Source organism: Pelodiscus sinensis, chromosome 3 (assembly GCF_049634645.1).
Source record: "Pelodiscus sinensis isolate JC-2024 chromosome 3, ASM4963464v1, whole genome shotgun sequence".
NCBI lineage: Eukaryota > Metazoa > Chordata > Testudines > Trionychidae > Pelodiscus > Pelodiscus sinensis.
This window is the reverse complement of record NC_134713.1, coordinates 82,920,630-82,934,256: the sequence shown is the minus strand read 5'-3', so window position 1 is coordinate 82,934,256 and position 13,627 is coordinate 82,920,630. Positions and strand designations below refer to the sequence as shown.

General features: G+C 41.1%; 1 protein-coding gene across 5 annotated transcripts in view; it reads right to left on the bottom strand.

Moving 5' to 3' along the window:
- The window catches only part of NT5DC1 (5'-nucleotidase domain containing 1), a 267,029-nt gene that overhangs the window by 55,665 nt on the left and 197,737 nt on the right, over positions 1-13,627 (bottom strand). The window lies entirely within an intron of this gene.

The following is a 13,627-nucleotide window of genomic DNA, read 5'->3' as shown; positions in this document are numbered from 1 at the left end:
CACCTAACTCTACCAGGAGAACATTTCCTGATAGAGCACAGAACTGCTCAGTGTATGGCTTCTCACACTAGCACAATTTGGTTGTACCTTATTTTTAAAACAGTGCTCTCAACTTCCTCTCCTCCCCCAATTGCAGGGGTGGGCAAACATTTTTGAAGTAGCCCCGGACCTCCGTGGAAGGGGCGAGGCCTAAATGGGAAGGGGGAGGGCACCCACTAGGCACCCATGTCCTGGAAGAGGCTTGGCATGCTCTCCTCCTGCCCCCCGGCCAATCAGAGCCTGGGGAGCGCGGGAAGCCTCCTCTCTCCCTGCAAAGAGCACATGGCACTTTGAAGCACCACACGCTGCTCGCAGGGCGGGGGCAGAGCGAAGAAGGCTTAGGGTGCTCCCCCGCCCGCAAGACTTACTTGGCCTGGAGATGGGGGAGCAACAGGGCCTCTGCGGGCCGGATTCATGTGCTTGGTGGACCAGAACCAGCCTGCAGAGGCCCTTTTGCCCACCCTTGCCCAATTGTGATGTTGTTAAGGAGCTATGCTATCTGCCACTGGGAAGTGAAAACTGTGCTCTCAGGCAGGCGTTACAAGTTAGAATTAATCAGCGCTCCCATTTAGCCATCACTTAGTATTGCCCTGAATTTCCAAGATGTTTACAAAGTGAAAGCCTCACTGCAATATCTTGAAAATTCAGATGTTTACCTAGACTCCTTTTCACAGTATTTGGCATGATGGAAGTTGACTGGTCAGCTACAACACTGCTGATGCTTCATGCAAATATTTGAAAGGTATCACTTAGGGTACGTCTAGACTACACCTCTCTGTTGACAGAGAGATGTAGATTAGGCACATCGAAATTGCTAATGAAGCGGGATTTAAATATCTCGTGCTTCATTAGCATAAACATGGCTGCCACTTTTCAAAACGGAGCTTTTTCGAAAAAAAACAACAAAAACCAGGCAGTCTACACATGGGTCTTTCGAAAATACAACCCTTTTTTGAAAGATCCTGTAAACCTCATTTTATGAGGGATAAGGGATTTTTTGAAAATAGGTTGTATTTTTGAAAGATCCATGTCTAGACTGCTGGGTTGTTTTTTTTTTTTTTTTTGAAAAAGCTGCATTTCGAAAAAAAAGTAGTGGCCGTGTTTATGCTAATGAAGTGTGTGATATTTAAATTCCCGCTTCATTAGCCATTTTGACATGCCTAATCTACATTTCTCTGTCGACAGAAAGGTGTAGTCTAGACACAGCCTTAGGTAATAATGGTGCTTACATGCCCTATACTTTCTGTATGTATTTTCTTTTCATTTATTTACTTATGTATTGTGGGAAATATATGAATTAAAAGAGACCCTGTTCTGGCAAATGTGTTTGGTCTTGCTCTTCACTTTTCACCTCAAGTCACAATCTTCTCACAGTGATATCATCACTATTTATTATGGGTAAGGTGGTAGAACTGAAGGTGTATGTTAGAATATGACAATCTTTACAGCTGATATTACCACTATTTTATAGTTGCAACAAATATGTACAACATATATCATGGAAGTTGTCGATAGAAAAGTTACAATTTATCAAGTATGTTTATCTGGTTAAATCAATATTTTGTCTCTGTATCTCAAATTATGAATACTGGCCTTGGACTTGTGTTATACAGGCACGTGTTTTATTCCTGGGTGATCTCCATTAGAGAGTTTTACATCAAGACCAGACAGCTATGTGTTGATGGCCCATTAAGGACACTTCACTCTAACAATGGGACACAGAAGAAACTCATCTCATCCAGTAAGCCTCCCTGTGGATGTCTCAACAAGAATATGGCTGCCTTTGTGAGTCAGCAAACTATGTAAGGAAAAGGAAATGTGATGGATTCATGTGACCCTGGACTCCATTTTGGGCTAATACTTTCCCACGAACAGAGATTGTGAGCTTTATGTGAGATTTAAAATTCCATGCACAAGGCAAACAAAACCCTGAGAGAGTTCCATTTTGTCTTCATTTCTCTGGACTGGATTTCTAACAAGGAAGCTTTGAACAAGGACTGATGACCCCCAATATGCTTGGGTAAATTGCAGAGCGTAAGTAACACCCCCCTCAAAGTGAGCAGGATTATGATAGGCACCGATTGTCTTAAATATTTTAACCAAAATTTACACAAGCCATCCTCCCTCCTCACCAATGCTAACTGTTGCTGATCCTTAATCTGCAGCTGTTTTTTAAATGGTCGCTTACTCCTCATACCATGCTTCCATTCCATTTTCACATCACCTACCTACTGGCATCCTACGAGCAGGTCCCTGATACCAATCAAACCATCCAGTCAACAGCAGTGAGCAGAACGCACATATGACATAATGGGAGGCTGCTCCGTAGGTGGTGAAGGTGTGATCTTGCCCAATGCTGGTGCAGTCTCTGGGTTCTCTGGTGATGGGGACCCTTGCCCTATGTGTCTGCTCATGGTATGAGTAAACTGGGTCCTATCAGGGAATGGCAGAAGATGGAAGCTCAGCCTGGCTAGCTCCTTCCAACACTGCTGCAGCTGCTCTGGTGGCTGCCTGGAATCTGCTTGCCATATTCTCAGTGTGATCTGCCCAATATCACACAAAGAGAGTTTGTCACCTCCAATATTTGTGATAAAATGCCTTTGCCCACATGGCTCAAAACTGCATTGGCTTGTTTGCTATCACAGTTTTTCTAGCATTAATCCAATTTGCTGTCACTACCACCTATGACTGTTCATTTTGAATGTGTTGCACGGTTCTGCATACTAGTTCAGGCTATGCTATAGTAAAGGAATAGTGGGTGGAAACTATAGCTCTCAATTACATTTCTGAGGCAGAACAAGAGAAGAGTTAGAATATGTACAGTCATGGATGATGCAGAGAATGAGTTGTGAAACCCTCTTTGTATTCATAATCGCTGATGAAAGATGGCTTTTCTTAGACTTTTAAAAATACCTCTGAAAATTTATTCTAGTTTTGTTGGGCATGGAGGGTGGGATTTTCTGAATTGTACTAGTGATTTAGGAGAACATGTCCTTTTGAAAAACATTCCTAGATCACAGAGATGCTTTGGAAAATCTCATCCATAGTAGCTTTAGGCATAGGCATCTTAATTTTTTTTCTTTTCTGGTGAAGATAAACTATTTAAGGATTGGTTACTTTGTACTTTGACTTATCAGGTGAAAAAGTCAATGTTGTTATTCTGTATAGAGATGAGCATTAGTGCTAACACCAAAAATAAGTTACTTTCTGCCTGCCTGATAGACTCTGGTCTGAATCAGATCAGCTGAGAATTCTATAGAACATTTATAAATTATATCTCCACTTATGACACTGCCATTTTGTGTGTTCCACCCTCTAATTTGGACAAGTGGACCAAAACCATAGCATGGTTTTGAAGTGGCTTTTATCCCCACAAGTATTTTAAACAGTATTCGAGAAAACCATGTGTGAACTTTATGAGGGTGAGCAGAATGCAGGTGGGGTCTCTGGGGAAGTTCTGATTAACATAACTTTGTTATACTAGTTGCAGGGCTTCAGATGTAAGCCTTTATATGAACAATACCATCTGGTCAACTCTGAAATCTTTGTGGTCTTGTGGTGCTTGTCAAATAGATGTCCTGAACAGACTTTCCTCAGACTTTTGCTATAAACTCAAACAAATGGTCAGACATGCTGGCAGTATAGCTTGCTTTAATACCTGGAGCTATGCATGAAGTATTCCTCAGCTTGTGCTGTAATGAAGCTTTTAAATTGTACAATGGCAAGCTTTTTTACAATGGCAGTAATATAGTTTGTCTAACTTCCTGGATTTCATCTGATGTTTCAACTCTCCTGTTTTTAATCACTAGTCCTATTTATTTAGACAGTTCATTCTACATTAAAATAAAAACAGTACTTGCTTGCTGCATAAGAGGGACATGAAATGCAAACCTCTGTGTGTACACTGATTGTTCTTATGGGTCACTAAAGTCTTGGATCTTCCTTCAGATATTCCGCTAACTCAGAAAGGCATTTTATGACAGGCATATGCGTGGCTCCAGGGAACATAGAGCCTCTGGCCCTTATCTCTGTAGGTTCCATCCAGCTCAAGTTGGCAGAGAATGATGCTCATGCAGTTCTGATGGGCAGGTATGCACACACACCACTATCATTGGCAGTCTATGCAGAGGATAAGGCCTGAATGGGTATTATTAAAACACACATCCCTCTAGGTCAGAAGTGGGACACATTTTCAAGGTGCTCAGAGAATCCTGCAAAGCTGAGGCTGTTCTGTAGGAAAGAGAGGTCCTCAATGTTCCTATCAATCTGCCATCCTTCTGGCACCACTAAAAATTCACAATAAACCTGGTGATAACTGAAGATAACAATTTTGCAGATTTATTCCAATTTCCACTAAGATTTTTACCTCAACTCTCTTTTCTAAGCCCTGAAAAAGGGGTGAAAAAAGGAGGGGGCCAGATAGCTCATCCGGTCTTCTTTCAGTTCTTAATGCCAATTAGATTAAAATGAAATTGCAATCTTCCACCAAATATGTGCATAACAAGTCGATTAGCCTGGTTGAAAAACTAAGGAATTTAAACTGCCAAGTGAGCAAAGCTATTTTAATAGTAACACCAAACTGTTGTTCCTTCTGAAGGACTGTGTAGCATCTGGCTGCCCTGAAGAACTGCTTGTACGCAAACTCTGCCAACATATGCTGTTTCCAAAGCACTGCACTTAGGAGTACTTCTGCAAATAAAGTTTCCCTGCTTAGGAAAACAGCATCTTCATTTCAAATCAATAGCTGCTATGTTGCATTTTGCAGGCTATTTCCTTTTATGTACCAGACGTTAACTCCTCCTTTCAAACCTGTGTTATGAATGAAACTCATTAAATACAAGATGCTGTAGAACATACAAACTATGCAAAGAAGTATATTTACATTTGCTGCATTCCTCTCTTAAGTTGTGACAGATCAGTATTGATTTTCAGGCTGGGGAGTAGCGTGCCTTTGATGCATCTCTTTATTCCCTCTGTTCTTTTAATCTCCTGTGTTTTGAGCAAATATGATTTGACACATTATTTAGTCTGAAACCTATGAAATGTAAAGGTGCAGCAACACTATTTCATTTATACATTATTGATTGCAAAAATACTGGATATTATATTTAAATGCTTCTTGACTACGGGCATGATGATGATGGTAAAGTCCTCACTCCCTGTTGGTGGGACAAGGGGTCATTTTTAAATTGGTTAACAGTTTTATGAAACTGTACCTGCATTCCTATGGCAGAGACAAACTTAAAGAAAAGGCCAGTTTTGGAAACTGCCCTTTCCCCCCCTTTTTAATGTGTCAGTGAGAATTTATCATGTCCTGTGCTAGTTTTTCAGGTTCCTGAAATCAGAGTGGCTAGAAAGAAGAGCTGGAGTCTCTTTATGACTTTGCTTACAGAAGAAGTGTTGTTTCCCTATGGAAAATGCAGGCCAATCTCTTTGAATTACTGCCATTTCATTAACTGGTGACCTAGTCTTAAGCAATTATTATATAGTGTATAAAGTTATTGTCTGCTGGACTGATCCAGCCTGTGCCAGGACCAGAGATTAGAAGTCAGAACAAGGTTCCTTTTAATTTTATTACAAATAAGGAACAACATGGTGTAGTTGAGGTGAAAAAGTTAAAGTTTCTCTCTTCCACTTTTTCCTGAATGCAACTGAAGGGTAGTAACTATCAGCATGATGAAGACTCACCTCCTGTCTCCCCAGCATCTAAACTGTCAGCCAGAAATATGTTTTTGGATTATGCAACATGTTCATCAACACATAGAATCCCAACATTACTTGGACAGGGACAGATCCTGATTTATACACTTGCATTGAACATATGGGATGAGCCCCTGGAAATTCCTTTATGAGTTATTCAGGATGTTGCTGCTCCAGCTACAGAGTAAAACTCTAGCTGGAGAATCCAAGTGGGTTAAGGAGCTCTCAACAACCAAAGAACCCCTTGTGGATCGGGGGGGGGGGGGGGGGGGGAGGGGGAAGGGGAGACCTATGATGAATGCCAACTAAAAATGCTTACCTGAATACATTTTACTAACTAGGTATGGGAAAGTTTTTTTCTAATAAAACTTTAGTTTCCAGAAACAAGTATTAATTCAATAAGCAACATCGAGTGCATTCCATTTATTAAATGAAAACGGACTTCTCCTAGGTATTATTTTGCACTGGTGACCACAGGACTTAGGTCAGTGGCTCATCCAGATATCGATTTTGAGCATGGCAATTTCTGCCATGCCAGGATTGTAACAAGCCTTGTGGATAGGGGGTAAGCAGTAGATGTGATATATTTAGACTTTAGTAAGGCTTTTGATATACAGGCAGTCCCCGGGTTATGTATAAGATATGGACTGTAGGTTTGTTCTTAAGTTGAATTTGTATGTAAGTCGGAACTGGTACATATTGAAGGGGAAACTCTAGCCAAACATTTCTCCAGAGCTCAGTTTTATTCTCCCACACCTCACTTCCCTCAGTCCTTTATTCTCAAGCTGAGGTGTCTGCTGAGAAAAGCTGCTCCGCGTCTCCCTGGTCTGCTGGAGGGGGGGAAGGCGCTAGCTTCGCGTCTCCCTGGTCTGCTGGGGGGAAGCAGCTAGTGCGGGGTTGCCTCACCCCGTTTGTAAGTAGGGATCCGATGTAAGTCGGATCCATGTAACCCAGGGACTGCCTGTAGTCCTGCATGACCTTCTCATTAACACACTAAGGACATAATACCTAGATGGAGCTACACAGTGGGTGCATAACCAGTTGGATAACAGTTCCCAAAGGATATTTATAACTGGTTTACAGTGATGCTGGCAGGGCATATTGAATGGGGTTCTGCAGAGATCTGTTCTGGGTCCGGTTCTGTTCAATATTTTCATTAATGCTTTAGATAATGGCACAGAGTGTGTGACAGGGTGCAGTTAGAGAAAGACGCCTTTACATTATTATTATTCCCTTGTGTGATGATTATGCCACCAATACTCACCTTTTTGCTCTCTGAGATGCCCCACCACCCTGTCCTACTGGGTCAGATTTTCTGGTCTCCCTCAGACAAGGCACAGACCTTGGGGCTACTGACCTCCTTAAAAAGCAATGCAGACACCGAACCTGTTCAGCTCTAGGAGAATGCAGTTCTAGGGCACAGCATTTAGGAAACCAACCCTCAGGGGACTCAAAACTCCACATACATCGGTTTTTCTCTGGGAAACTTTAAACAAAGATAACTCATGAGATGTTTGCCCACTTTACCAATGAAATAGGTCAAATTACAAAGGATGAATATAACCAAACAACACACACATGCAGGGGCAAGATTAGAAAGGTGAAGGCACAAATCAAGTTCAATTGAGCTAGAGAATTAAAAGTAACAAGATGATGTTCTACAAGTATATTAAAAGCAAGTAGAAGACCACAGATAGGTCCATTGCTCAGTGAAGAGGGAGAACCAATAACAGGAAACTAGGAAATGGAAGAGGTGCTTAATGACTTATTTGTTTCGGTTTTTGTCAAGAAGTTGGATAGTGACGAGATGCCTAACATAGTGAATGCTACTGGAAATGGGGTAGGTTTAGTACTTAAAATAAAAAAAGAACAAGTTAAAAATTACTTAGAAAAGTTAGATATCTGCAAGTCACCAGGACCTGATGAAATGTATCCTAGAATACTCAAGGGGTTGATAGAGGAGGTATCTGAGCTTTTAGTGATCATCTTTGAGAAGTCATGGAAGTCGGGAGAGATTCCAGAAGACTGGAAAGGACAAATATAGTGCCCATCTATAAAAAATGAAATAAGGATAACCCAGAAAACTGCAGACCAGACAATTTAACTTCTGTGCCAGGGAAGATAATGGAGCAAGTAATTAAGGAATTCATCTGTAAACAACTGGAAGAAAATGAGGATAATCAGTAATAGCCAGCATATTGTAAAGAACAAAACATGTTGAACCAGTCTGATAGCTTTCTTTGATAGGATATCAAGCCTTGTGGATAAGGGAGAAGTGGTGAACATGGTATACCTAAACTTTATTAAAGCATTTGATACAGTCTCAACATGACTTTCTTATTAATAAACTAGGTAAATACAGCCTAGATGGGGCTGCTATAAGTTGGGTGTATAACTGGCTGGATAACCATTCTCAGAGAATAGTTATGAATGGATCGCAATGATGCTGGAAGGGCATAAAAAATGGAGTTCCAAAGGGGTCTGTTTTGGGACTGGTTCTGTTCAGTATCTTCATCAACAATTTAGATGATGGCATAGAGAATATGCTTATTAAGTTTGCAGATAATACCAAGCTGGGAGGGATTCCAAGTGCTTTGGAGGACAGGGCCATAATTCAAAATGATATGAACAAACTGGAGAAATAGTATAAGGTAAATAGAATGAAGTTCAAATGCAAAGTACTCCACTTAGGAAGGAACAATCAGTTTCACATATACAGAATGATAACTGACTGTCTAGGAAGGAGTACTGCTGAACAATATTTAGGGATCATAGTGGACCACAAGCTAAATATAAGTCAACAGTGTGATACTGTTGCAAAACAAGCAAACATGATTCTGGGATGCATTAATAGGAGTGTTGTGAGCAAGACACAAGAAGTCATTCTTCCGCTCTACTCTGCACTGATTAGGCCTCAGTTGGGAGTATTGTGTCCAGTTCTGGGCACCACATTTCAAGAAAGATGTGGAGAAATTGGAGAAGGTCCAGAAGAGAGCAACAAAAATGATTAAAGGTCTAGAAAACATGAGCTATGAGGGAAGACTGAAAGTATCTAAAAGTGTGTTACACAGAGGAGAGAGAAAAAATGGTTCTCCTTGGTCTCTGATGATAGTTTAAGAAGCAATGGGCTTAAATTGCAGCAAGGGAAGTTTAGGTTGGACATTAGGAAAAATTTCCTGTCAGGGTGGTTAAACACTGGAATAAATTGCCTAGGGAGGTGCCAGAGAGTGGCTGAGTGTGCTTCCCAGCCAGAAGGAAAAGGTAGCTGAGTTAGCTGCTAGGAAAACAAAGGTCTGGAAATAGAAGGTGCTGGGAAGTTGGCACAAACAATAAAAATACACGGGTTATTGCACAAGAGAGGGTCTCATGGTGATTGTTGTCTGAAGAAGGGGTCTCAAGGTGAGGGCAAGGACCTTGCCATACAGGTATAATCTATACTGTTTGGTCCTGCCGTGATGGCAGGGGACTGGACTTGATGACCTCTTGAGGTCCCTTCCAGTACTAGAATCTATGATTCTATGAAAGAGGGATATGCACACTGCTGCCCCCCTCCTAAGATAACAATTATATCCACTGTGCCTAATAGTAAACAAAAGTGTTTTTAAACAAAACAAAAGTGGTTGTTTAACTTTTGGTCTACATTCCCCCTTCCATGGAAAACTACCTTGGTCAAAAATGGAATCCCAGTATCAGGTGGTATTGTCAACATGTCTTTGTAGTCCACTCACCTTTGGACTTACAGGACAAACAAGGCTGTTCATTAGACATTCAGTTGATCACCCAGTTGTTAAGGCTTCTGCGGGTTTGGGGGGGGAATAGGAGGCGAAGGGGAGGGGAGGATGAGAGGCACACCAGTAATGGCTTTCATTAGCACATTTTAAACTATAAAGTCTCATACTTCATATTTCTAACTTTACATACAAGAACCATAAACACACCAAAATAGGCTATACATATTCAGCAGACCGTAACATTAAAATTGATAGGTTACATGAGCTATTTTGTCTAAAGCATCTCTGAGTTATGCATATTTATATTCATAAGCTAAGTTTCATAAAACCTGGGGAGAGCGCCTCAAGGAGAGAAAACGTATAATGTTTGTGGATGCGAAGGGTTGTAAATGCTTTGAAGGACAGGATTAAAATTCAAAATTCTTTGGACAAACTGGAGAAATGGTCTGAGATAAACAGGATGAAATTCAATATGGAAAAATGCAAAGTACTCTACTTAGGAAGAAACAATCAGTTGCACATATACAAAATGGGAAATGATGACGTAGAAAGGATTACTACAGAAAGAGATCTAGGGCTCATAGTGGACCACTAGCTAAATATGAGTCTGCCACGTAACACAGCTAGAAAAATAACAAACCTCATTCTGGGATGTATTGGCAGAAGTTTTGTAAACAAGACATGAGTAGTAATTCTCCCACTCTACTCCATGCTGATTAGAACTCAAGTGAAATATTTTGTCAAGTTCTGGGTATCACATTTTGGGAAAGAGGTGGTCAAATTGGAGAAAGTCCAGAAAGTGAAACAAAATTGATTACAGGTGTAGAACACATGACTATGAGGCAAGATTGAAGGAACTGGGTTTGTTTAGTTTAGAAAAGAGAAGACTGAGCGGGAACATGATAACAGTTTTCAAGTAGCTAAAAGGGTGTTACAAGGAGGAGGGAGAAAAAATGTTCTCCTTGGCCCCTGATGATAGGACAAGGAAAACTATCTTAAATGGCAGCAAAGTAGATTTAGGTTGGACATAAGGAAAACTTCCAATCATCACTAGAATAAATTACTTATGGAGGTTGTGGAATCTCCATCACAGGAGATTTTTAAGAGCAATTTAGACATACAGCTGTCAGGGATGGTCTAGATGGTACTTGGTCTTGCCCCGTGCGCAGGGGACTGGACTTGAGAACCTCTCAACGTTCCTTCCAGTTCTATGCTTTTATGATGATTTAAATCCACTTGCATATTTAAATGATTTAATTTTTTTTTGCTTTGCTATCATGTACTGTGAATTCAGAGAAAATTGTTCAGAACTAAATTATCTTTATTTTAAAATTCAGAATGACACGGTTTATACCAAAACAGAGGTTGAAAGAGTTTTTATTTTCCAAAGCTGTGACTTTCAAATTCGTACAATTCGATGCTTTAATTTTAATTAGCTATTACAACATCACCCTAGGATCCACCTGCAGATACTGAGGACAGTAATGTGGACACGGCCTTTATGAACATTCCACAATATTCTTTCACACCAAATTCCATAGAAATTTGTCAAGTTATGGATTAAAAACAAAGCCTGAAAGAGAAGAGACATTCTCCAAAGTGTGAGAGCAGATCCTTAATAAGACTCATCAATCTGCTGAGTTCTTCTCCTGTTCTCTTGGTCCCATGACTTTCTTCTCCCCATTTCACATATCACTGCCTCAAGAATTATCTATTCCCCAGAGCTCCCATTGTCTTTCTCAAGGTTCCTCTGTGCAAACTATTTTACTCCCACCCCCCAGATGCTTAACCTTGAAGTTAAGTATGATCCTCTCTCCTTCCTCTGTGTAACTCTAGCTGAAGCCATGCTCAGCAGCAGCTCTGTTGTTTCACCACTGCTTCTGCTATTGTGTCCAAGTGCTCATCTCCAGCAGGAAGCAAGGGTGCATGGGGGTTGACAATCTCCACCATCATTACCCACTGCTGCCTCTATTTCTAAGCAAGCCCACATTGCACAGAAGCTTGTGTTTCTTTGGGTGATGTCCACACTTGGACCGGCAGTTTGGACTGTGGCGCACAGTATTTTCTAGGTGAAGAAGTAATGCTTATCTGTTGAGACACCAAGACCCAATGACTGCCTTAAGGATTAAAACTCTCTATACTTAAACCCCAAGAGAGGGGACCTTGCAACAAAATCCAAATCAGAACATCAAAAGTTTGAGGGTGTGAGGATACTGGTTTGGTCCATACAATTATAAATCATTTGCAAACTTTATATCTGGATCTAGATTTGGATTTTAAACAATCACATTTGTTCCGAGCCTGAGATTTTTAGCTTGAGTCCCTCTCTTTTTAATACAGAACATTTCCATACTTTGGGCCAGATTCTCATTCCAAAGGAACTATGGGTATGTCTACACTACAAAGTTAATTCGAACTAACAGACGTTCCCAGTCTCCCTGAGTTTTGTTCAATAAAGAGAGATTCTATTTTTGACCACACGTTTTCTTTAATTTGTACATCAGGAAGGGGGGCTAGGGAAGGGTAAGTGGAAGGAGCTGAGGGAGGAATGGGGTACGAGCCCCCGATGGGGAGGACTGAGCTCGCTCTGCGGGCTTCTGGGGGTGGAAGCTCTCCTGCAGCCCCCCAATTGCCCCCTCTCCCCAGATGGCAGCCTGCGGCAAGTGCAGCCGGGCTGATGGCCGAGTGCTGTGATGTGCCCAGTGTGGGCACTCAGGGCACTCCAAGCCGGGACTGCTTTGCAAGCGGGGCACCCCTGAGAACTGTCTGTCCGGGGTGGGGGTCGGGTCCCTTTAAGCACAGACCTCGGCTAGCCTGAGGCAGCAGCTCCACGCTCTAAGTCCTCATCTGATGCCCTGCCGGCACTGCTTCCGGCCATCCTTAACCCCGGTTCAGGGTCCACTTAATGTGGACATGCTAGTTCGAATTAGCAAAACGCTAATTCGAACTAGTTTTTTAGTCTGGATCCGTTAGTTCGAATTAGCTTAGTTTGAATTAATTAAGTTAGTTCAAATTAGCGCTGTTGTGTAGACATACCCTATGTCATTTTACAGCAGCTATGAATCTGACTCCTAGGAGTGGGGGAGAAAAGAGGGCAGGGGGAAGAAGTCTGAACATCACCATTCTTCCTTTAACTGGCACTAAAGAGAAAAGGAGTAAAATCCCAGCTTTTTAGGGAGCACTTGGCACTTCTGAACACCAGAAAGACCTTATTTCACTTTTACTTATAACCCATATTTCCCCTAAGGGACACATTTCTTGATTTCTTTACTTTTTAAACTTTTTGTTTTTTCTTTATAGGTATGATTTGAGATAACCCATCATTGTTAAGCACACAGCCAACTGAAAAGGCTCAGATATACTGAGCAAATAAATTTCAAACAAACGCCTCTATGTTAGAGAAACAAGATAGTTCAGGCTAATTTCTGTGTGACAAAGATTTCATGCTTCTTTTTGTGTTCTGATTTCTGCACATGAACTATCTTACCCTGTGTGGATGCAAACATGCAGTGAACTGGGGTTAGACTACTTATTTATTTTATGCAGACCATCATGCTGACATAAGAAGATAACAATGTAACAGTTGTTTGCTTCAAACAGGAAGTCTATAAGTGAAAATATCAAAATAGCATCCACTCGTCTAAGGAAGTTTATCCGATATTCTGCTACTGCCTTGTGCCTGGGATTCATAGATAGTCAGGCATGCTGCTTTTGAAATAAAGGGCCAAATTCTGGTTTATTAAATGAGTGTACATTTGGAGTAACTCCACTCATATTTTTAGTAACTCTGGACTGAGAAGAAGGAATGTGTCCAGTGGCAAGTCTAGCACTTGGTCTGTTTAAGAGTTTTGCTAGCCTAGTTAAGGCCATTAGGAGTGTGAAAAAATATTACACCTTTGACCAACACAGTTATACTGGCAAAACCTTTAGCGTAAATGCAACTATACCAGCAAAAAAGTCCTATTGCTGGAGCAGCTTATTTTATTAGAGGAACTGGTATACTGGTTGCTTTTGAGATAAATGGGAATTAGGTTCCAACGTGTGTTTGAAAATCCCACTAGGCATCTATCAGCATCTTTAGATGCTTAAATATTTTTAAAAATCTAGCCAGAAGGATTTATCAACACTGCAATTAAAAACCCATGCTTGGGCTCTGG